This window comes from Mobula hypostoma, chromosome 7 (genome assembly GCF_963921235.1).
Source record: "Mobula hypostoma chromosome 7, sMobHyp1.1, whole genome shotgun sequence".
In the NCBI taxonomy this organism is placed as follows: domain Eukaryota; kingdom Metazoa; phylum Chordata; class Chondrichthyes; order Myliobatiformes; family Myliobatidae; genus Mobula; species Mobula hypostoma.
Window position 1 is genome coordinate 26,581,861 of NC_086103.1, and position 26,278 is coordinate 26,608,138.

Below are 26,278 nucleotides of genomic sequence, written 5' to 3' on the forward strand. Positions count from 1 at the left end.
GGCTATACTTTCTGGTCCTCTGCCTCCCAGAACTGGACAGTGAGGTCTCAGCAGCGGTTTGTCTGACAGTCCTGCATGAGGAATGCTCTAGCAGACATCCACAGACGCCAATACTGGGGTTAGAACTTTGGTCTCCTGTCAAAGGATTTCACCAGATTTAGTTTGGGTTTGATGCTGCATAATGTGAACTGCTGCCGGTGCATGGTTCCCGTTCTAGTGTCACAGCTACGATTACCTGCAGTGCGATGGGCTTGGATGGAGGTCACCAATGCAGGACCCCTTTGTGAGGTAAAATGGATTGCAAGTTGGAGTTGGTCTTGAGTAGTAGAACCAGTCTTCTGATATGAAAGGGCCTTTCACTGATTTATTTGACAGTGAATGTAAGGAAGTCATCAAGTGAGTGAAAAAAAGCACAGCCGTTGATAGCAGTAAGGAAAAAGTAGCTGGTGAGCTATTCTAATGACTTGGACTGTGCTGGACAATAGAAAGTATATCTGACTGCTTCGTGTGGTGTGGATAGAAATCATGGGATAACAGAATGGATACAGCGAGCTGTCACAAACAAGAAAATCTGCAGATTCTGGAAATCCAAGCAACAGACACAAAATGCTGGAGGAACTCAGCAGGCCAGGCAGGATCTATGGGGGAGAAAAAGTACAGTCGATGTTTCGGGCTAAAACCCTTCGGCAGAAATTTTAAATCACTAACTTCTAGTTATGGACGCACCCTCTGCCCTCTCCTTCACTAATACCAAACCTTTTTTTTCCCTCTCTCATCTTGTCTCCTTGACTGCCCATCACCTCCCTCTGATGCTCCTTCCCCCTGTTTCTTTCTTTCCATGGTCTTCTATCCTATCCTCTCCTATTAGAGTCCTGCTGAAGGGTTTCAGCAGAAACGTTGACAGTACTTTTTTCCATACATGTGGCCTGGCCTGCTGAGTTCCTCCAGCATTTTGTGTGTTACAGTGAGACATCAAGTGTGTTGGTACTTGACCTTCATGTTCTGTACATCAACACCACTGTCAATAGACTCCAAGCAGCACAGGCTCAATGGGAGGGGCATTTCAGCCAGCGTTTTTGTACCATGGCACCCAATGTCTCTAACTTTCAGACACATTTGAAGAAATTTAAAGTCTCGAACTTCCAGTAATGGTCATCCCTCCCTCCTCCCTCCTCCCGTCCCCCCACCCTCTCCTTCACTAGTCCCAATCCCCTTTTCCCTCTCTCACCTCATCTCCTTGCCAGCACATTGCCTCCCCCTGGAGCTCATCACCCCTTTTTTTTCTTTCTTTCCATGACCTTTGATCCTCTATTAGATTCCCCCTTCTCTAGCCCTGTATCTCTTTCAGCAATCAACTTCCCAGCTCTTTACTTCATCTATCCCCCTCCCGGTTTCACCTATCACCTTGTTCCTGCCTTCCCTCCCCCACCTTTTAAATCTGCTCCTCATCTTTCTTTTCTCCAGTCCTGCCGAAGGGTCTTGGCATCTCCAGATTTTCTCTTGTTTGAAACCGAAATGATTAAAACATTTTAAGTCTAAATGTTCATGTGCTTGAAACCAGAAGCAAAATGTAAAAATTGCTTTCTGATGCACAGAAAAGGAATGCTCATTTAAATCAGTGCAATGTCCTATCCTTCATACTGATCTGGCACAGCAGTGACTTTGTTGTGTAATGCTGGGTATCTGAGGCAGATCGGATTCTTCTACAAGAAGTTCTATGACAGAACATGGGGAAGGTTCAGATGGTTTTCAACCTCTTATGTTTACAGGCAGATGTGAGAGTTATTGATTTGTTCAATTGGAGTTGTCAATCCCATCCAGCAAGTTTGCCTCGTAGGTTGTATACAATCTTTGAAGCTACCCACATTGCAAAGACATACAATTTGGTAGGTTAATTGGGCACATGAGGCTAGGTTATAGCTTACGGGTGAAATGTTTAAGGGGAGCGTTGTCACTCAGAGGGTGTTGAGTGTGTGGAACGGGCTGCAGTTGGAAGTGGTGGATGCAGGCTTGATTGCAACATTTAAGGGAAATTTGGATGAGAACATTTACATGAGGGGTATGGAGAGCCATGGTCAAAGTGCAGGTTGATGGGGCTAGCCAGAATAACGGTTTGGCATGGACTAGATGAGCCACAGGGTTGTTTCTGTACTTTAATGCTCTGTGACTGTGTGCACAATTATTTGTAGTTATCTTAGTTAATTTTATCACTGTTTCCATGGATACAACACTAAGTTATTGATATCTATGTTTATTTTTGATGGGAAAGCTTCAAGACCTAATTATTTCTTAAGATGAAGTTAATTAATTTATTACTGACAGCTCCAGCTGTGGCTCTGTTGGTTGGTTAGATAGAAGGTTGAGGGTTCAAGTCCCGTTCCAGAGGCTTGAGTGAAAATACCAAGCTGATGCTCCTGTACAGCACGAAGAATGATGTAGAACTGGAAATGGTGTCTTTCAGTCACCTTGACTCTGTCTGATTTCTTGGTTAGATGTTTTAAAAAGTTCCATAATGTGTTTTGAAGAAAAGTAGAGGTGATATCCACAGTGTTAGAGCCAGTGTATGTTTCTCAATCAGCATCATGATAACAAGTTATCTAGATATTATCACTTTGCCTTTTTCTGGCAGATAAACTGTGTGCACATAAGCTGTTTTCCTTGCATTATTACAAGAGCTGGTAAGTGCTTTGAGGAGTCTCAAATGGTATAGAAAATGTGTTGCACAATGCCTGTCATTATGTAAAAACAGTTGCCATTATAAAATTTGACAAGTTAAGATGATTAATCAATACTGAAATGAATGGTGCATCATGGATACCTTGGTAATATGGGAAATATTGCTGAAGGTCACACTTGCCAGGCTGCAGATAGGCTTACCAGTTCCCATGCAAACTCAACCATTCCTTGCAAAAGTAATTTGTATTTAAAATATGTGCGAAATGCAAAACTGTTAGCATTGTGACATAAAGTTAGGTCTTTCTTTCTAAGATTGATCTGGGCACAAAGACACATCTGATATCTACATCAATTTTGCAAGTTTCATTTTTTATGACTTTTTTTGAGTTTCAATACCAAATATCAAGGCTGGAAACATTTCAAGTTTCTGGAGATGTAAGAGTCTGCGGATACTGTAACTGGAGTGGAAAAAAAAAGTTACTTGAGAAACTCAATAGGTCGAATAGCTGCCATGGAAACAAAAGGATGAGCAACCTGAAATGTTCACAATTGCTTTGTCTCCACAGATGCCACTCGGCCCATTGAGTATCAACAGCAATTTATTTAGTTCTGCCTTTTAAAAGTTCTTCGCTGGCCAGTGAAGTCTGACTTTCATGGAACCGACACAAATATAGCATTGCCACACCAAAAAATAATTTTCTTTTATTCTTACTTGGAAGATATTTCACTCCAAGAAAATCACAGGAGAAGATGCCAACTGAAATGTGACAGGTTGGGGAAAGAACAGTTAACTTTGACAGTAAAGCTACAAAGGAGAGAGAGAATTTTGGTTGGATTTTTTCTGGAAAATGCTGTTAAATTCATGGCATGGTGCCAGCATTTCTGCTTTGTGTACTGGCAACTTCAAGATTACCTTGCAAACTCTGGAAGATCAACATTACTGCTTGTGGATTTATGTTAATTTATTTGTTCAATATAACTGAATTTATATGTATGCTCTTTTCAATAATTGAATAGCATTTAATTTTTCTTATGGTTTTTGAATGCTCAGAATATCTATTAGAAGCATTCAATTTGTTTAACAGTGGGCTAAACTAGGAGGCATAGTTTTGCTAGCAATCAACAATTCTCATCAGAGGCTTGTCAACAAGTTTTTTTTCTTCCTGCCTCAACATTAGATTGTGAAAGAACTGTCTTTGGTTTTTGCCAATTTGGACTGGAATGACATGAGCCAGCAAACTGGCATGATGGATTCTTGTTTGTAATTAGCTGAAGGGAAGCCACAGATGATTAATAGCTCTCGTGAAGATCCTGCCCTTGCTTTGAGTGATAAGCAATTTTACTTATTCAGATTTACCAAAACTGAACACAAGATTTACTAGAACCAATTAACAAGAGGAGCTTCGTGACAAACACATGACAATAGTTTTCTTGGTGTAGTGGGGAGTGGGAGGAAAGAGGTTGGCATCAGTTGAAATTCCTGTGTGAAGTTTGTTTTTTATCCAGGATGTGTTGATAGAATAAAGCTTTTTCATTTCCCTTTCAGTGCTATTGGTATATAACATGATACTCTCATGTTGTACATCTACTTAGACAATAGGGAATAAAATTGATTTATTGATGAAGAACTCTTACCTGTCAAGAAATTCAGATTTTTGTTGAATTTGCAACAGCTCGGCTAATGCCTCCAGTGAAATCATCACAAACTATCTTGAGCTTGGAAGTAGATTTATTAAGAGATTATTATTGGAAATCTGCAGAGACTGCATTCATATCTACCAGCTGGCATTCCATTAAGTATCTGTAATATCTACTCAATGAGGAAACCTCTGTTCACTGGGGGGGGGGGGGGAGCGGGATATCAGTTTAGATCATCTGTAGAGATATTGCCTGCTGACAGCCCACCTCATAGATGCATTCATTAATAAATTGTGGTCAGTGATATCTGATAGAAATTTATGCATTCTTCTTGGGCATGGATTCTAGCTACTTTCAGCTTATTCAATAATGCAACATCTTCCCATTATTATAATAATAAAAAAAAAACAGGGAAATAAAGGAAACTCTCATCAGGTCTGACAGCATCTCTGGAAAGAAATGGTTATCTTTTGGTCCTCTTTTATTTAGGCATCCAGCATTCTATCTGCAATTCACCCCATTCAATAACTGTGTTAGCTCCTACCTTTTTTAAATCCAGCCATGGAATAACATTCAATTTTATTGCAGAGAGCAGAATGGATCATATTCATTTCCTCCCTGGTATCAAGTAGTGGTGATGGGCAGAAGGATCATTTGAAGTCGTACTGTAAATTGCCCATGTGTATTTTTAATTGGATTAACTTGTGGTATGGTTTAACTGTTAAGTAACTTGATAAAGGAAGTGAAGTCACCTCAGGATAGACATTCATTCTTGATGCTTAAGTAAAGCAATTTATTGTGGTTAAATTTTCATTTCATTGGAACAGAATTTCAGAAACAAAGACAATGAAATAATGTCATTATGACCACAAAAACTACAATATCTAGGGATTTTGAAGCTCATTTTGCCTGCTAGTGATGAAATACCTTTAATTTTTTTTCTGATTAGTTGTTTGTGGCTCCCCATCATACAGCAGCTTTTTCAACATGTCACCTTTACAGCCATTCATTGCAAACCATTTTAAAAGGAAGAATGAGATGATATTTTGATTACCTAGTTCTATAGCAGTGTGGCGACACTAGTTACCTTACAATAAATGTTAGTGATTTGTGTTAATGGTGCTGTGCTGATTGTTAGTGAGAGTATTTTGTAAAAGATGGCTTGTCCTACCAGAAATGCAGCCACTTGTATAAATGAACTGCAACCCTGTGGAATATGCCAAAGATGTGGGGGTTGGTAGGTTAAATGTCTACTGCAAAGTGCTTCTAGTGTATGTAAGTGGTAGAATCAGGGAAATTTTAATGGGAATATGCAGAGAATAGGTTATGGAGAAAATGAGTTGGGGGAAAGGGGCTTGTTGTTTGTGCTGACAAAAAGCTTGCTATTTGGAAATATCAAAGATTGTTAACGATGAAAAATTAACAAATTGCAACATTTATAAAGAGAAACATTTGCAAGCTTTCTTCAAACAAAGACGACCAGTAATCTGTAATAAAATTTAGACTGAGTCAAAATAATCAAACAAGTGTCACTATTTTGAGATGAGACACTTCTAAGCTTTAGAAAATGGCAAGGTGATGAATAACGCAATTAGCTGCTGAACTAGGCATTAACAACCATGTGGCAGGATTGAGGGAGAAAAATATCACTGTGCATGTGTAATGGTGTCACTTAAAAATAGTTTTGCTTTTAATGGGAGTGCGGATACTGTGGTCTGGATGGCCACGTCATGCTCCAAATATTTCAGGATTTCATAATTAGTAAGATATTAACATTTTTGTATCCACTTCAGAATAGTAAATCACTAGTGCATTTCAAATGACATTACCTGAAGCTCTATATACCCAAGTGTTCTAAAGTGGTACATTCTCATATATTTACCTTTTAAAGGAAACTTCTACTCCATCTGATTTGTTTTAACTTTTAAATACCAATGGTGAGTCTATGATTTCATTGGGATACTTGGTGCATTAATATGTATGTCAGCATCAATCTGTATGTCAGCATCAATCTACAATGGGAGCTTAGAAAAAGTTGTACACTTTTTAAAAATTTCTGAATGGAGCCCTTGCAGTGTTGTGACACTAATTCTTGTCTTGGTCTGCTTTTGCTCTGACTTTGTGAATAGATAATGGTATAGATTCCCTACATATCTCCTTTCTTCACTTTGGTTTCCTGGTCTTGATATCTGCTGGAGTGTTACACAAGTTCTCTACAAGACTGATCACTCTGTGCCACTAAGATCTTAAGTCCATCCCATTCCAACTTCAGGGACCCCCACCACCCAGGACATGCTCTTTTCTCACTGCTACCATCAGGAAAAAGGTACACGAGCCTCAGTACTCACACCACCGGGTTCAGGAACAGTTACTACCCTTCAACCATCAGGCTCTGGAACCAGAGGGGATAACTTCACTCAGCTTCACTTGCTCCATCATTGAAATGTTCCTGCAACCTATGAGATCTCTTTCAAGGACTCTTCATCTCATGTTCTTTATTTCTTGATTATTTATTGCTATTTTTTCTTGTTTTTGCACAGTTTGTCTCTTGTTCACTGGTTCAATGCCCAAGTTGATGTGGTCTTTGATCTGGTTATGGTTATTATTCTATTATGAATTTATTGATTATACCCACAAGAAAATACATCTTGGGATTGTATATGGTGATATTAATGTATTTTGATAATACATTAATATGTAACATGAATCATTTCCAGCCCACCTATCTCTTCCAGCTAGCCATCCTCCCCCATCTCAGTCCTGAAGAAGGGTCTCACCCCAAAATGTCAATTGTTATTTCACTTCCATAGATGCTGCTCAACCTGCTGAGTTCCTCCTGCATTGTGTGTGTGTGTGTGTGTGTGTGTGTGTGTGTGTGTGTTGCTTTGGATTTCCAGCATTTGTAGACGTGTTTATATTTTGATAATAAATTTACTTTGAGCTTTTTGGGGAAGACTGCATCATGGCAGACCAGTGGTTTACATAAGAAGTTGTCCAACTGACAACTTCTGAAATCTGTTGCACAGTCTTTAGTGAAGAATGAGGGGAAGAAAATAGGACAGATCCTGCAATATGTAGTCACGCGTAGAAATTGCAAGGTTGCTATTAGTAATTTTGTCTCCTTCAAGCACAAGTGTTGCAGCCTTGAATGTGATAGTTCACTGGTTTCTGACAGACACGCTTAAGACACTTACAAGCTATACTTGTAAAAAGGATCCTGAAAATAAAATATTTTGGTTCCCAAGCCATAACTGAGTTCATTAACACAAGATTACTGTTGCACAAAGTTCTAGTTGAACACTACTAGTCTTTAAATATGTTATGTTGTACCTGGAATTAAGAGTGAAATCTATTTTGCCACACCTTGTAAATAAAGAAATACATACTCAGATGGTCATGTTATCCTTTTTGGTCAAAAGATTTTCTGTGCCAAATTAATGAACATTTCAGCAAAATGTTAACCAGGGAAATTAGTAGAAATTCATCTTCTGCTCAATGCGTATGACATAGTGCATGAAATTTTTGAATGTTAAAATTTGGCTCCATGCTTGATTGAAGAACACTTGACAACAAGAATTCAAAGCTTTTTTTTGTTACTGAATTGCACATTCAGAACTGAAATGAGAAAGCAAATTTGTGTAGGCAGGGTAATGCCAGGATGTGAACAAAAGCTTCTGTAATTTGCTACACAAAACTACATTAAACTGGAATAGTAAACAAACAAGAGAAAATCTGCAATGCTGGAAATCCAAGCAACACACACAATGCTGGAGGATCTTGGCAGGTCAGGCAGCATCTACTCAAGAGTAAACAGTTGACATTTTGGGCTGAGACCCTTCATCAGGACTGCGGCGGGGGGAAGTTGAGTCAGAGCGAGAAGGTGGGGGGGGGGGAGGAAGAAGCACAAGGTGGCGGAGAGAGATGAAATGGATGCTCATACTATCAAGTTGGAGTCTACCCAGACAGAAAACAAGATGTCCTTCCAACCGGAGTATGGCCTCATTGCGGCAGTAGAGGAGGCCATGGACTGACATGTCAAAGTGGGAATGAGAAGTAGAATTGAAAGGGGTGGCCATGGGGAGATCCAGCTTTTTCTGCTGGACAGAGCGTAGGTGCTTGGAAAAGTGATCACCGATGTACAGGAGGCCACACCGGAACCATTGGATACAGCAGGTGACCTCAACAGACTCACAGGTGAAGTGTTTCCTCACCTGGAATGACTGTTTGGGCCCTGCATGGTAATGAGGGAGGAGGTGTAAGGGCAGGTATGGCACTTGTTCTGCTTTTAAGGATAAGTGCCAGTGGGGAGACCAGTGGGGAGGGATGAATGGACAAGGGAGTTGTGTAGGGAGTGACCCCCCCCCTCCTCTGTGGAAAGTGGGGGAGAGAAAGATATTTGGTGGTGGGATCCTGATGGGGATGGTGGAGGTTATGGAGAATTGTGTGCTGGACCTGGAGGCTTGTGGGATAGTAGATCAGGACAGAGGAACCCTATCTCTGGTGGGAGGATGAGGTGAGGGCAGACGTGCACGAAAGGACAAGATGCAGGTAAGGAAAGCGTTGATGGTGGAGAAAGGGAAGCCCAGTTCTTTGAAGAAGGAGGACATCTCATTAGTTCTGGAATGAAAAGGCTAATCCTGAGAGTAGATGCAGCAGAGAAGAGGATGGAAATTTTTACAAGTGACAGGGTGGGAAGTCGTATATTCCAAGTAGCTGTAAGAGTCAGTGGGTTTATTGACTGATATATTTTATAAGCTGTATCCAAAGATAGCGGCAGAGAGATCAAGAAAGGGAAAGGAGGTGTCGGAAATGGACCAGGTAAATTTAAGGGCAGGTTGGAAGTTGGAGGCAAAGTGAATGAAGTTGACAAGTATGGATGCAAGAAGCAGCACCAATACAGTTGCCAGTGTAGTGTAGGAAAAGCTGGGGAGTGATACTGTTGTACGCTTGGAACGTGGACTGTTCCACATAGCCAACAAAAAGTCAGGCAAAGATGGGACCCATGTGAATGCTCATTACTACACCTTTGAAGGAAGTGTGAGAAGTCGAAGGAAAAACTAGAGTGGACCAGTTCCGCCAGACAGAGCAGAGTGATCATGGAGGGGAACAGGTTATGCCTGTTGGCTCGAAAGAAGTAGAGAGCTTTAAGGACCTCCTGATGGGGGTGGGGGGGGGTGTTGCGGGTGGAGAATGAAGGTGCAGAGGGACTAGATGTCCATGGTGAAAATGAGATGATCGGGGCCAGGGAACTTGAAGTCATTGAAAAGATTGAGAGTATGTGAAGTGTGACGGGTGTAGGTAAGAAGGGACTAGAGGGGGAAGGGGTATGGGGAGTGGTGATAAAAACAGTCAAGGTATGCAGATATGTTTGCTGGGGCAGAAACAATTGGTCTACCTGGACAGGCAGGTTTGTGGGTCTTAGATAGGAGGTAGAAACCGGAGGTGCGGTGTCAGGGAAATATGAAAATGGTGGAAGTGGGTGGGAGATCCCCAGGGTTAATGAGGTCAGTGATAATGTGGATGACAATGGCCTGGTGCTCCTTCGTGGAGGGGTTTGAGGGGTAAGTGAAAGGCGGTGTCTGAGAGTTGTTACCTAGCCTTAGCAAGATAGAGGTCAGTCCGTCAAACTACAACATCCCCCTTATCTTTTAAACTTGGTTTTTCTTAATCACTTGTACTCAATAATTATATATAAAAAAGATCCCTGGACAAATCCTGCTCCAACACACTCAGAGCTCAGCATCATCTGGGACAGAGCAGTCCATTTGATGGCCTAATGTCTCCTTCCCTAGATTATAATGTTGCTGGCTGGTGCTGACAGCTTTGTTATAGAAGAGGCAGTCAGCTGTAATGCATATATCAATTCATTCTGGACTTCTCCGCCTATACAGAGTGGGGAGTTCCTGAGCACAGTGCTTCAAATGTGAGACCATCTGACCTCCTATTACACCATGGGTTTGCTGCTTAATAGTAGGCTCTAACACTTTCTCAACCACTTGAGTTAGGCTAACTGACCTACAATTTCTTTTCTTCTGCCTCTCCCTTCTTGAAGAGTGGAGTGATATTTGCAATCTTCCAGACCTTTAGGACCATGCCAGAATCAAGTGATTCTTGAAAGATCATGACCAATGCATCTATCTCTTCAACCTCTCTCAGGACTCTGGGATGTAGCCCACCTGGTCCAGGTAACTTGTCCACCTTAAGTCCTTTGAGTTTTCCTAGCACTTTTTCCTTCATAACAGCAATGGCACTTATTCCTGCTCCCTGATGCTCTCAGATCACTGGCACACTGCTAGTGTCTTCCACAATATCGAAATGCCTAACACTACAGGGTATGCACTTGAGGTGAGTGGGTTAATTACAAACGAGCTATGCGGGCAAGTGTGTGTGTGTGTGTTTTTTTTTTGAGACAGTAAAGGGTGCCTGGAATGTTTTGCAGGAGTGCTGATGGAGAGAGATACCTAGAAGTGTTTGAGAAATTCCTAGATGCATGAATATACAGGAACATGAAAGTAAAGATGGCACAACTATGGAAAACAAGAAAAGTCAAAGCCAACATAAAAACCAAAGTGTGGGCATATAATAGAGCAAAAATTAATGGGAAGTTGAGGGATTGGGAAACTTCTAATAACCAACAGCAAGCAACTAAAAAAAAGTCATTAAGAAGGTAAAAATGGAATACAGAAGCATGCTAGCCAATAATATTAAAGAGGATACCATAAGTTTCTTCACATGAAGTGTAAAAGAGTTAAGAATGGATAGCGGACCATTGGAAAACAATGCTGGATTGATAGTAATGGAAAAGGAAATTGCCTTTTCAACTCACGGGAGAGCATAGGCCATCAACTTTTTTTTGCTGTTGATGTTTCTATAGCAAGCAATTTCTTTTTTCTTATGAGGTCAAGTTGTTAGCTCGACGCTCAACCCAGCATGGATGGAAAGTGTGCCGGGGAGCTGGCTGGGTTCGAACTCGGGAGCCATCGCTCCGAACTCTGGCGCTGATGCCACTACACCACCAGCTGGCCTTGATAGTAATGGAAATAATGGAAATAATAAGAAAATACTGGACGACTGAATAAGTATTTTGCATCAGTCATCACTGTGGAAGACATTAGCAGTATGGTGGGAGTTCCAGGTGTCAGGGGTCATGGAGTGTTTTAAGTTACCATAACTACAGAGAAGGTTCTTGGGAAATTGAAAGATCTGTAAGTAGATGAGTCACCTGGACCAGATGGTGTACACCCCAGGGTTCTGAAAGAGGTGGCTGAAGAGATTATGGAGCTATTAGTAACGATCTTTCAAGAATCACTAAATTGTGGAATGTTTCCAGAAGACTGGAAAATTGCAAATGTCACTCCACTCTTCAAGAAGAGAGAGAGGCAGAAGAAAGGATATTGTCTGACCTCAGTGGTTGGGAAGATGTTGGAGTCGATTATTAAGGAGGAGGTCTCTTGGTACTTGGAGCCAAATGATAAAATAGGCTATCGTCAGCATGAAGGGAAATCTTACCTGATAAAGCTGTTGGAATTCTTTGAAGAAATAACAAGTGGGATAGACAGAGGAGAATCAGCTGATGATGTGCATTTGGATTTTCAGAAAGCCTTGGACATGAGGTTGCTTAACCAGCTACAAGCCCATGATATTACAGGAAAGATTCTAGCATGGATAAAGCAATGGCTGATTGATAGGAGATGGAGTGGGAATAAAGATAACCTTTTCTGGTTGGCTGCCAGTGACTTCTGGTGTTAGGCAGGATTTAGGACTGATTATTTTGCGTTTTATATGTCAATGATTTGGATGATGGAATTGATACTTTTGTAGAATTTGTTGATGTGAAGATAGGTGGAGGGGCAGGTAGTTTTAAGGAAGTAGAGGGGCTACAAAAGGACTTGGACAGAGTAGGTGAATGGCAGATAAATGGTAGATGGAATACAGTGTTAGGAAGTGTGTGAATATGCTCATTAATAGAAAAAAGATGACTATTTTCTAAATGGAGAGAAAATATAAAAAAAAAAGAGGTGCTAAAGGACTTGGGAGTCCTTGTGGACGTTTCCCTGAAGGTTAATTTACAGGTTGAGTCTCTGGTAAGGAATGCAGAAGCAATATTGGCATTCATTTCAAGAGGACTAGAATATTAAAAACAAGGATGTCATGTTAAGACTTTATAAAATACTGGTGAGGTCTCACTTGGAGTATTGTGACCAGCTTTTGGCCCTTTATCTGAGAAAGGACGTGCTGAATCTGGTGATGCTTCAAAAGAGGTTTGTGAAAATGATTCCAAGATTGAACAGCTTGTCATATGAGCAGCACTTGATGGCTCTGGACCTATATACAATAGAATTCAGAAGAATGAGAGGTGACTTTGTTGAAACCTATCAAATGGTGAAGGACCTTGATAGTGGATGTGGAGAGGATGTTTTCTGCAGTGGTAGGGTGTAAGACCAGAGGATACAACCTCAGAATAGATGGGTGACTTTTAGAACGGAGATGAGGGATTTATTTGGCCTCCACAGCTGCCTATGGCCAAGAATTTCCACAGATTCACCAATTGTTGGCTAAGTCTTTTTGTGTATTTAAGATAGTTTGATAGATTCTTGATTGGCCAGGGCATGAAAGGATACGGGGCGAGGGCAGGGGCTGAGAGGAAAAATGGATCAGACATGATGAAATGGCAAAATGGATTCAAAGGGGGAAGTGGCCTAATTCTGCTCCTATATCTTGTGGTCTAAGGTAGAAAACTGAGAGATCTATGTCATATGCAGGTAAAAGGGATTAGGTATCATTAGCTTCATCAGTTCGGCAAAATGTGGGCTGTCAGATATGCTCCTGTGTTGTACTGCTCTGTTTGATTACATTGATGATCTGGAGGAGAGTGTTAATTCTTGAAAATATGTTGCACTAAGGATATCTACTTTCAGCAATTGGGTACATATTGAATGGGTTAGAATATAGAAAGCAGTTCAATGAACGCAAAATGCAAAGACCTGTACATCAACAAGAGGATCCAAAAGCCAGGCTATTAACTACATGGAAAGGAAATCATATGTGAGTGTAACATGGTGATGTGCACAAGCACAACGTTAGAAAGCTGGTTCAGCAAGTAATGCAAGAAATGGCATGCTGGCTTTTATTAGAAAGACTGATGTTTAGAAAACAGGCAGTATCATTCAAAATGCTTAAAATTTTGGTAAAACCACACCTAGGGTGCTATGCATGGTTTTAGTCCCTTCTTTATGAAAGGATGTCCTGGCATTGTAAGCAATTCCAAAGAAATTCACCAGGATAAATTCTGGAAAAAGAGATGTGTCTAATCACAAAGAGCTTAAAGTTGAACCTGCCCTGTTTGAAGTTGAACAGAATGGGTGGTATTCTGATTGGAACATGTCCTCTGGATGCAGGGCAGGATAAAGATGTCTACAGGTTGGAGATCCTCACAAGGGAACATGATTACAATGTGATAGGGCAGTCTTCAATTCCTGAAGTGTTTAGAAATTTCATCAGTGTTGCAAATCTCTAAAAAAATTTTTTCTGGAAGATTGTTGGTGTTTGATCATTGGCGGTATTTAGTGTTTGATACCTTTCGAAAGCGAATCGGTGTTTAAGGGATCACGGTACATAAACGATGAGGGATATGGTGTATCTGCCATGATATTGAATGGTGAGCAAGGTTGAGAGGTGAAAGTAGCTGACTATTACTTTCTTGTGCTAATTGTATCGTTTCAGTTTACTCAAGAGTTGAAGAATCTTGCAGACTGGAGGTAGAGTTTATTATGTTTACTGCTGTTGAGCAGCAACTCTAGACATCCTCACCCGGATAAACGCTCCAGCATCTGAGACTCCAATCATGTTCAACCAGCTCCAAATGGGCCCATTGCACCCACATGCTGGGCACTAGGTACCTATAATGCTCACTTCTACTGTTTACAAACACTTCCCACAGACAGTGTTTGCTTTGTGGGACATTCCTTAAATGTGACCACCTCACTGATTTGTAGAATTCCTACCCAACGATGGTTCAAGCTGGCAGAGAATTGCCAGGTGGGCCCCTATTAGCCCATAAGATATAGGAGCAGAAGTAGGCCACTCGGCCCATCGAGTCTGCTCCTCTAGGACCGCGTGTGGAAGTGTTATGCAAATAGCCTGCGTGGTACACCTATTTTCACTGTCAAGCCCAACCTAATCAATGTTGGGCTCTGTGGATCCAACAAGGTACATGATGCCTCATAACCTGCAGAATGTTAGGGGAAGCAAGTCATGGCCAGCCAGGTGGCCATATTAAAAAGACCAAAACATGTTGGATTCCTGCTGCTCTTTGGGGTAAAGGAATTTCCCATTTGTTGGGATGGTCCAGATTTGATCATCTAGAGTCAGGCTAAATTTCTAGACAGTAGACCTGGGCTTTTTTTTAGTGTACCGATTAGTGTACCAATTCTTTGGGGTGTGGGAGGAAAGCAGTGGAGGAAATGTGCACAGCCACAAGGAGAAAATGCAAAACCCACACAGTCAGTATTAGAAGCCAGGATGAAGCCTGGGTCATTGGAGTTGTGAAGAAGCAGCTTTATCTGCTCCACTGCCAAGTTGGGGAGTTTTCTGTTTATTGGTAATAACTGAGTGCATGTGAATGCACAATAGGCTAGTGTTGGTTGTTAATTTTAGGAAGCAAAATGACAAATGATATTAAATATTTCAGCTATGAAGCTTTTCTTCATCAGTCTGCATCTGTAATCAGATATTGTCACACTTAAATTACTTTCTATTATTTTGTCCGTTGGTACTGACACTTGAAAGGTATCTTTTGAGCAATTTCTCTGGCTTAAAAAAATCTATAAATAAGCTTTATTATGTTGGAAAATAAATTGTGTTACTAATTAAGGTTTCATAAACATGGATCAAAGATGACAGCAACAGCCCACATGTGTCTCACAGGACAACTAAACTTTGAAATGGCTACTCTCAGGCACTGAATTAAGGAAAAATGCAAATAATACACTATTTGGTTGGCTGCGACAGGTTCACTGGGCATCTTTGATTATACAATTTAGATTGAAACCACAGGGGATGCAATATACACTTGGGGTAATACCAGGGATGGGAAGATATAAATTTAATGATAATCTAAAATTTTGCAGAACAAAAGTGGTTAAAGATAATGAGAGCCTGGATAGAATGAACCCATAAAGGCACTAAGTTAACCCTTGCTGATTTTCATTGATGCTTGGCACAGCAGTTACTCTTCCTGAGATGCAAGAAATTGTGGACAATTGTGAGCACAGCTCAGCCCATCACGAAAACCAGCCTTCTCTCCATGAAACGTAATCAAAGACATCACCCACACTGGACATTCTCTCTTCTACCCCAGGCAGAAAATTCAAAAGCCTGAAAGAGTGTATTGGCATGCTCGAGTGATTTCTATCCCACCAGAATTAATCTATTTGGTGGACTTGTATCATGAGATGGAATCTAGGTCTCGCAATCTACCTCATTTGGACCTTGCACCTTGTTGTCTGCCTGCATTGCATGTTTCCTGTTTTGGATTCTTTTATTGTTTTAACTTGTGCTACCCTATGTACTTTAATAGTTCAATTAGATAGCATGCAAGACAAAATTTTACTGTAATAAACCAATTTAATGATTTAAGTGTTAAGATCAATGCTCAAGACATGGAGATTCAAGGCAATGAAAGGTTACTCGGATACGGAATGCTTTTGTTCCCGAGAATTAAAAAAATGGCCTATTATGACAATCAAATGGTAATGGAAATTGGATTTGAAAAAGTAGTGATCTTGAAAGGGTTGGAAAGTGACAAGATAGAAAAGCAACAACCAGTCTGCCAGGGGAAAGTGCGGGGGGTGGGGTGGGTGGTGTGGAATCAGTGATCGGAGAAGCATCAGTAGGTATAAAGAAGTTTACCTTTCAGGTAGAAAACTGCAATGGGACAGAAGGTGGAGGATGTTGACAAATGGTGTGGGCATAATGAGATTGATAGATGATCATCTGAATCTTTTTGGTTCTGGAAATCAGGCAAACCAAAAATTCCAAAATCTGTTCTTGGTCTATTTCCATTGCTCTGCTGTTTGCTCACGGAAATGTGATTGTTTGATGGGTTAGCTTCATGAGGTCTCAGATCCATTGGCTTAAGAGTTTTTTTTTTGCTAACAGTTGATGAAAAGGCAGTAAGGAATTCCATTGCTCATAATGGGTCTTTCTTCAAATGATCCTGAAAATTGACTTACCTTTCCAGTGATTTCATTTTTGTCTTGCCTTGAAGTTTTCATAGTGATTAACAAGTGCAGGTGGTACAAATGCTGAACGCAGTTCCCTGTGCATCATAAGGAACGTTGTGTGCAAAAACAGTTCTTGTTTGTGTAGCAACCACTGAAAGCTGTATGGACAGCCTCTGCACGAGCTACTTAAGTAGAAGTGATCATTGATAGAAATGCATCACAAAATGACTGGGTGCAATTTTGACCTTCAAAAGGACAGCATTAGACCCAGAAGTACACAGGTAATGTGGCTAGATGATTGCTATGCCTGTCCCCACTCTAATCCCTGAAACCACAAAACACAGATGACTGCTAATCAGCTCGTGCACTGTATACAAGTTGAGCTTTTGATCAACATTGTCAAGAATAATTTGTTAACTTTTTTTCTCTGCTTTGCAGCCAGAGAAGAATCCGAATTGAACATTAACAACACAAGGTAATTTGTTTTCTTGTGACATTCTCTGATCTATTTTCTTTGTTGTTTTCAGTTAAAGCTTCTGTTTCCAAAAGTCACTTGCTACTTGGGATTTAGAGACCAAAGATTAGGTCACTTGTTTATCCTGCTGGAAGAATGGCATGCTTTGCCTAGGATGAGGAAAAAATAACAATCTAAAAATAGGGCAGTTGTCTTTGGAAGTGCTGATAAGAGATTGTCCAATGGTGAAATGAAAGAGAACATCTTGGATAGAGGAAAAAAAGATACACATACTTAATTGAAAAGACAATTGAATAGTGCATAACTGATCTCTGTATCTGTAGTGAAGCTACTACATTATTTCACAAAGATTTTAATTTGCATTGGACTCAGAAATTCCCAGTAGTTTACCCAAGGGAGATCATTTTAACCTCGGATCATATTAAAGGAATTGCAAGCATTAAAAGCATTGGTCCAGATTTTGTCCTGCATTAGCAATTTTTAGATTGAGCAACTTAATTCTAATAACAGGGTAAATCAAGGAACGAATTTGGTATTGAAGGAACATCATTGAAACTGAGATTACAGCTCCTGATTGTATAGATTTGGTGGGTTGGTGGAATTGCACTATAGGTAATGACAATGAGAATGTGAAGTTGCAACACACAACTTATTTCCATTTTTATTACACTGGTGAGGATGCTGTATTGATTCAACATTGTGACTAATTCTGCTCATGTTGTCGCATTCTTCACAAGGGCATTATTTATTTTTCAGTTCTAAGTCTGAAGTAAAGTTTCAGAATTAAGTATATCAGGACTTTATAAAAAGTGACTGATGTGTCCAATGCATTTTTAACCAGGTGTGTATTAGCATCTGCTGCCTGTCCATAAACATCTGGCATGTCACCTGGAGCACCATTGCAATATACCAGTTGAATGCACACTTTTTGGACAGGATTCTTTATGGCATCAGGAGAAATGTAACAATTTGATCTCTTGAAGTAAACTTGCACAATAATCAACTGCAGCCAATTGAGTGAACACTATACATGGTGAACTAAATTATTCACTGATAAATTTAGATTATTACTTTATTAAATTATAAATATAATATGATTTCAGTTCACTATTAAATATTTTATCTAATGCAGTTTTATTTTGCAGCTGGCTTGATTAATATGCTTGTTAGGAGTTTGGTTCCACTTGAGCTTCTGAGGATTTTGTTCATGGAATCAAATTAAATAAAGATGAAGGATTTCCGCATGATTTATGAAAATGATGAATCTGTAGGATAAAGAATAATGACAAACAATGACCTTTTGAAATAATTTATTGGATTGAAATTGCTTTGCCCCTGCCCATACCACTAATTAAGCACATTGGAAGTATTACCACATTTTTGTGTGGAGTTCACGGTAGAAACACTGGGATTTCTATGGCGGGCACAAGTAGCTCATATAGAGTGCTAAGAAGTGAATTATAGCGGTCATTGTTGGCAATGGCATTTTAAGTCTCTTGCAATACTGACTTGAAACTATAGAGTATTAAATGAGTATTTGTCTGCTATTGACAATATACACATTGAATACTTTAGTTACAGCTGCTTAATGCAAATATCTGATCAGCTAATCATGTGGCCGTAACTTAATGCTTAAAAGCATGCAGACATGGTCAAGAGGTTCAGTTGTTGTCCAGACCAAACATCAGAATGGGGAAGAAATGTGATCTAAGTGACTTCAACTGAGGAATGATTGTTGGTGTCATATGGGTTGATTTTTGTATCTCAGAAACTCCTGATTTCCTGGGATTTTCATGCACAATACTCTAGAGTTTACAGAGAAAGGAGTGAAAATAAAGAACATCCAGTGCACAGCAGTTCTCTTGGTGGAAATGCCATGTAAGTGAGTGAGGTTAGAGGAGAATGGCAGACTGGTTCAGACTCTTCAGGAAGGCGACAATAACTCACAACCATGCATTATATCAGTGGTGTGCGGCGGATTATCTCTGAATGCATGACACAACAAACCTTGAAATGAATGGGCTACAGCGGCAGAAGACCATGAACATGCACACAGTGGCCACTTTATTGGGTACAGGAGGTACATAATGTGGCATCAAGTATATCTAGCATTCTTTGTCGTACTGAAACAATGAGGAAATCCATGGAAAAATATTGGCAAAAATTCCACATCGAGCTTACCCAAAGTGGTACTCGGATAAATAAAAGTTTCTGTCAAAATAGGTGTTAGGAGGTCATGAAAGAAGCATGTGATGAGCCTTGGATAAGAAATTGCAGGAGCCAGGCCTCTGAAAGATCATCAGCCATACAGTCCAATGCCCAATTGGATTCGGTGATTTCCACTCTTCACTGAGACTGTGACCCTTCACTATTTCTTACTTTGTGGCAGGTGGGTGGGGTAGTGGAGGAATACTAGAGGCAGCATTAAACCAGTACATAATGCTGTGTAGCATTGACATGAGAAATGTCTCAGCAGGTTGGGCAGCAACTATGGAGGGGAATAATGGTGATATTTTGGTTGAGACCTTTCATTAGGATCTTGGGTCTAGGTCCAAAAGCTAAGCTCCTTCAGCATTTTGTGTGTGTTGTTCTGGATTTCCAGCATCTGCAGAATCTATTGTGTTTATGAGAAATATCTCATTTCTGTTGTACAGTCTCCTTCTCCATTTAGCTTACGCTGGCTCAGTGAACTCACTAATATTTAAATTTAACCCATTCTTCCATATTCCCATCACCTCTCCTTTCATTCTACTACTTGCCTACAGTAGAGGGAACCTATTGAACCACGCACCTTTGGGGTGTAGCACCCTAACAGAGGAAACGTGGACAATATTGAAACTTCACATGTACCACCAGGTTGAACCCAGGTTGCTGGAGTTGTGCAGCAACAGCTCGACTCTCTGTGGCACAATACTAAGTAGAAGGATGGTGAAAATGTGGAATGAAAATATCTCCTTCTCAATTGGCACAGTCAAAGGATATAAATTTGCTTTTTCTATAATTGTACACTGATTATGTCAAGCACATTTCAATCTGAATTCCTGTTTCTGAAGCAAGAATGAAGATGAGTAAGCAACACACACAAAATGCTGGAGGAACTCAGGAGGCCAGGCAGCATCTATGGAAAAAAAGCACAATTGACGTTTCGAGCCGAAAGCCTTCAGCAGGACTGAAGGGAAAAAGCTGAGGAGTAGATTTGAAAGATAGGGGAGTGGAGAGAGAAATGCCAAGCAATAGGTGAAACATGGAGGGGGAGGGATGAAGCAAAGAGCTTGGTAGTTGATTGGTGAAAGAGACAGACAGCCATGGAAGAAAGAAGCGGGGTGGGTGGTGAGAAGCACCAGAGGAAGGCAATGGGCAGGTAAGGAGATAACATGAGAGAAAGACAGGAGGATGGGAGGTGGGGGAGATGCGGTGAAGATATTACTGGAAGTTTAAGAAATCGTTGTTGATGCCATCAGGTTGGAGGCTACCCAAATGGAATATAAGGTGTTGTTCCTCCATCCTAAGTGTGGCCTTATCCCGACAGTGGAGGAGGCCGTGGATGGACATATTGGAATGGGAAGTGGAATTAAAATGGGTGGCCTCTGGGAGATCCTGCTTGTTCTGGTGGATGAAGGGTAGATGCTTGGTGACGCGGTCTCCGAATCTACGTCAGGTCTCACCGAATACAAGATATTGGAGGAACAACACCTTGTATTCCATTTGGGTACCCTCCAATCTAATGGCATGAATAGAGGAACAACACTTTTGTATTCTGTTTAGGTAGCCTCCTAGCAGATGGCATGAACATCGATTTCAAAAACTTCCAGTAATGTCTCCACTCCCCCTTCACCATTTCCCATCCCCTTGTCCCTCTCTCATGTTATCTCCTTGCCCGCCCATCGCTTCCCTCTAGTACTGCTTCTTCTCTTCTCCTGCCCCCCCCCCCAACTTCCTTCTCTCTTCCATGGCTGTCTGTCTCTTTCACCAATCAACTTCCTAGCTCTTTGCTTCATCCCTCCCCCTCCAAGTTTCACCTATCGTCTGGCATTTCTCTCTCCTCTTACATCCACCCCTCCCCCCCACCTTTTCAAATCTACTCCTCAGTTTTTTTTTTCTCCAGTCCTGCCAAAGCATTTTGGCCCAAAATGTCGACTGTACCTTTTTCCATAGATCCTGCCTGGCCTGCTAAGTTCCTCCAACATTTCGTATGTGTTGCTCGGATTCCCAGCATTTGCAGATTTTCTCTTGTTTGTGAGTAAAGTTGCTCACATAGTGCTTTTCACTAAACTTTGTTACATTGCCATTCAGGCAGTAGTGGTCAGTGCAATGCTTTATAGCACCAACAACCTTGGTTCAATACCAAACTCTGTCCGTAAAGAGTTAATACATTTTCCAGCTGACACATGGGTTTTCTCCAGGTGCTCTGGTTTCCTCCCACAATCCAAAGACCTACTGGTTGGTAGGTTAACAGGTCATTTTAAGTTTTCCCATGATTCCAGCAGGCCAATCAGCGACAGGTGCAGGCCACAACGATGAAGTTTCTCAAAGGTCGGTGGCACTATAGAAGAGACAGTCAATCATCCATTGGGAGTAGGCCAGTGGTGAGAGTAGGCATATCAGGCTTTGGCTCAAAGGAGGCTTTGGCTCTGGGCAAACTTTGGTTACACTTCCTTTTCTCCCCCCTCTCTTACTGTAGCTAGTATAGTAACTGGTTGCTGTGTGTTCTTCATGCTGAATGTTGGAGTCCTGGGAGACACAGAGTCTCCAGGGAACTACATCTGCTTGAAGTGCATCCAGCTGCAGCTCTTTGAAGACATTATGAGGGATCTAGATCAGCAGCTGGATGACCTTTGGCTTGTACAGGAGAGTAAGGAGATAATTGATCAGAGTTGCAGGGATGTAATCACCTCTAAGTTGTAGGAGGCGAGCAGCTGGGTGACTGTCAGGAGAAATGGAAATGTGAATAGGCAGCTTGTGCAGAACACATGTGGCCATTCCTCTTTTTAAAAAAAAAAAGACAATTTTGGATACTGTTGAGGGGGATGACCTCCTATGGAATGCCATGGAGACCAGGACCGAGCATAAATCCATGGTGCAGAAGGAAAAGAGGGAGTAGAGGGAAGCAGTAGGGATAGGGGACTCAGTAGTTTGGGGAACAGACAGGAGATTCTGTGGATGTGAACAGCTCACCCAAATGATATGTTGCCTCCCTGGTGCCAGAGTCAGTGACATCTTGGATCACTTTCACAGCATTTTGGAGGGGGAGAGAGAGAGAGAGCAGCCAGATGTCTTGGTACATATTGATACAAATGACATGGGAAGGAAAAGCAAAGAGGTCCTGAAAAGAAAATTTGGAGAGCCAGGTAGAGTCTGAGAAGCATTACCTCCAGGGCAGTAACTTCTGGCTTGCTGCCTGTGCCACGCATCAGTGAGGGTAGAAACAGGATGATTTGGCAGATTAATGTGTGGCTAAGAAGCTGGGGCAGGGCTTTAGATTCTTGGATCATTGGCATCTCTTCTGGGGGAGGTGCAACCTATTCAAAAGTGATGGGTTGCACCTGGACTGGAGGGGAACCAATATTATCACGGGCAGCTTTGTTAGGGCTGTTGGGGAGGGTTTAAACTAATTTGGCAGGGTGGTGAGAACCGGAGTGAAGGCAGACAACAGGACAAAATTGCAGCCAGCAAGGTGAATATCAGTGCATTAGGGATGCAGAATCAACAGGGTAGCAAATAGAGCACTCAAAGTGTTATTTCTCAATCCACAGAGTATAAGAAATAAGGTGGATGATTTTGTTGCACTATTACAAATTGTCAGGTATGATGTTTTGGCCATCACTGAATCATGGCTGAAGGATGGTTGTAGTTGGGAGCTTAATGTCCAAGGCTACATGTTGTTTCAAAGGGATAGGAAGACAGACAGAGGGGGAGGCATGGCTCTGCTGGTAAAGAATGGCATCAAATCAGTAGAAAGATCTGACATAGAGAATATTGAATTCTTGTGGGCTGAGTTAAGAAACTGCAAGGGTAAAAGGACGTTGGTGGCAGTTATGTACAGGCCTTCCAACAGTAGCTGGGATGTGAACCACAGATTAGAATGGGAATTAGAAAAGGTATATCAAAGGGGTGATGTTATGATAGTCATGGGAGATTTCAACATGCAGCTCAGTTGGGGAAAAATCAGGTTGGTAATGGATGTTGAGAATGAGTTTGAATGCCTAAGAGAAGGTTTCAGAGTTGTTTGTTGTTGAGCCTATGAGGGGATCAGCTATACTGGATTGGGTGTTATGTAATGAACTGGAGGTGATGAAGGAGCTGAAGGTAAAAGAACTCTTTAAGGGGCGGTGATCACAATATGATAGGGAGAAAGTGAAGTCTGATGTTGCAGCTTTTCAGTGGAGTTAAGAATTTAGTTTTATGAGAGAAGTTGGTTGAAGTAAATTGAAAGGAAATCCTGACAGGGATGATAGCAGAGCAGCAATGGCATGAGTATCTGGGAAAATGAAGGTGCAGGATAGATATATTCTGAAAACAAAGAATTAAATGACAAAATGATACAACCATGGCTGACCAGGGAAGTCAAAGCTAATGTAAAGGCAAAAGAGGGGGCATAGAACAAAGCAAAAATTAGTGGGAAGACAGGATTAGGAAGTTTTTTTAACTTACAGAGAGCAACTAAAAGATTCATTGAGGGAAAAGATCAAATGTGAAAGTGGATAGTAAAAGCTTTTTGAAGCATATAAAAATAAATAAATGAGAGTGGATATAGGGCCGCTAGAAAAAGAGGCAGGGGAAATAATAACAGAGACAAGGAAATGGCAGATGGAATAGATGGTTTTATTGCTAAGTTTGAAGATGATACAAAAATTGGTGGAGGAGCAGATAGTGTTGAGAAAACTGGTAGGCTGCACAATTTGCACTCTGTGGACAAATTAGGAGAATGGGCAGGTGAGTGGCAAATGAAATGTGATGTTGGAAAATGGATGGTCATGGACTTTGGTAGAAATATATGTGCAGACTATTTTCTAAAAGGGGAGAATTTTCAAAAATCTGAGATGCAAGTGGACTTGGGAATCCTTGTGCAAAACACCTTAAAGGTTATCTTCCAGGCTGAGTTGGTGGTGAGGAAGGCAAATGCAATGTTAGCACTCATTTCAAGAGGTTTAGAATACAAAAGCAGGGGTGTGATGCTGAGGCTTGATAAGGCACTAGTGAGGGCTCACCTTGGGTATTGTGCACAGTTTTGAGCTTCTCATCAAAGAAAATATGTGCTGACATTAGGGAGGGTTCAGTGGAGGTTCACAAGGATGAGTCAGGGAATGAAAGGGTTATCATACGAGGAACGTTTTATGGCTCTGGGTCTGTACTCACTGGAATTTAGAAGGATGAGGGGAGATCTCATTGAAACCTGTTGAATGACCTGGACAGAGTAGATGTGGAAAGGATGTTTCCCTGGTGGGGAAGTTTAGGACAAGAGGGCACAGCCTCAGGATGGAGGGGTGTCCATTTAAAACAGATGTACAGACATTTATTTAGCCGGAGGGTGATGAATTTTGTGGAATTTATTACCATAGGTAGCTGTGGAGGCTAGTTCATTGGGTGTATTTAAGGAATAGCTTGATTGGACAGTGCATCAAAGGTTGCGGAGAGAAGGCTGGGGAGTGGTGCTAAGGAGGGGAATAAAGGATCAGCCATGGTTGAATGGTGGAGCAGACTCAATGGGCAAAATGGCCTAATTCTGCTCCTATGTGTTATGATCTTGTGATTAGGATCCAATTAAGTCAGGGTTGCTGGGAGACGTGGCTTGTAGGGCTGGAAGAGTCTACTCCAGTAAGTAAATACAATAAAAATATTATGCTTACAGCAAGAGTAAGTATTTCATTTTGATTTTAACATTTGAGTCCTCTAGACCAGCATTCCTCATGATGTGTTCAGAATATAGACTAAATAAGTAGGGTGACAGTATGCAGCCTTGTCATATTCCTTTCCCAATCTTGAACCAATTTGCTGTTCCATATTCAGTTCTAATTGTTCCTTCTTGATCTTCGTACAAGTTTCTTATAAGGCAGATCCAGATGCCCATTTCTCTAAGGATTTGCCACAGTTTATTATGGTCCACGTTGTCGCAGGCTTTACAGTATTCAATAGAACATCAATAAATATTTTTCTGGAATTCCCTCGATTTCTCCATTATCCAGCGTAGGTTAGCATTTTTGTCTCTGGTGCCTGTGCCTCTTCTAAAACCAGCTTATACACCTGGCAGTCCTCATTCCACATATTGCTGGAGTCTTGCTTGCCATAATCTTTAGCATTACCTTGCTACCAGGTACTAACCTCAGATAATCAGATGATGCTACTCTAATGGCTGAAAGTGAGGATCTGAGGAAGCTTCCAATCAAAGTGAAAGAAGAAAGTTCAAAAGCTGGGTTGTTGCTCAGTATTTAGAAAACCAAGATTATGTCGACCAGCCCTATTAACTCTGTGTTAATAAATGGAAAGGAAGTGGAAGTAGTGACGAATCTTGTCTTCCTCAGTCCAAAAATTTTTATAGATGGTAATTGCAGCCACAAAATTGATCCACGCTTCTGGGGTGGACAGCAATGGGAAATTTCAGATAAAACACTGAAAATGCAGAGACAAAACATTGTCTATGAAAATTAGCATAGTCAGGTCTGTGGTATTTCGAATTGTGATGTATGGCTGTAGATCTGGACTATTGGTAAGGCTGAATACAAAATAATTGATGCCTTTGAACTTGATGCTGAAGGAAAGTGTTAAGAGTTTGTTGGACAGCAAGAAATTCCAACGAGTCAATACTTGAAGAAATACTGCTCTCTAAGAGGCTTAATTATGAGGCAAAAGCTCAAATAATTGGACACATCTTGAGAAGAGAAGACTCTCATGTTAGGTAAAACAAGCTAAAAGAAGGAGAGGACGACAGGGGCTACGATGGATAGATTATATTACGCAGACAATGCGTATGACCTTGGGGGATCTTAGAGAAGCAGTTTCCAACAAGAAGGCTTGGTGTGCAGGAGTCCATAAGGTCACGAAGAGTCGGACTCAATTTAATGACTGAACAACAAGTATTTCATCTGAAATACAGTTGATTAATGATCTGAAATACTATAAATGGTAAATATGATTGTCTTTAAATATTTTTTGAACATTGACTATAGGTGAGTTGGAATTTCCAAATGATACACTTAAAGGTATATTTCATCTCCACCACAGAATTGAAATGGATAGAACTACTTTTTCATCATTTTGTAAGAAATAT

General features: G+C 41.0%; 1 protein-coding gene across 1 annotated transcript in view; it reads left to right on the forward strand.

Moving 5' to 3' along the window:
- The window catches only part of LOC134349198 (teneurin-2-like), a 3,136,038-nt gene that overhangs the window by 636,593 nt on the left and 2,473,167 nt on the right, over positions 1-26,278 (forward strand). Inside the window, exon 6 of the mRNA XM_063053178.1 lies at positions 16,977-17,013. The gene's annotated coding sequence lies outside the window, so the exon portion shown is untranslated. The remainder of the gene's footprint in view (positions 1-16,976; positions 17,014-26,278) is intronic.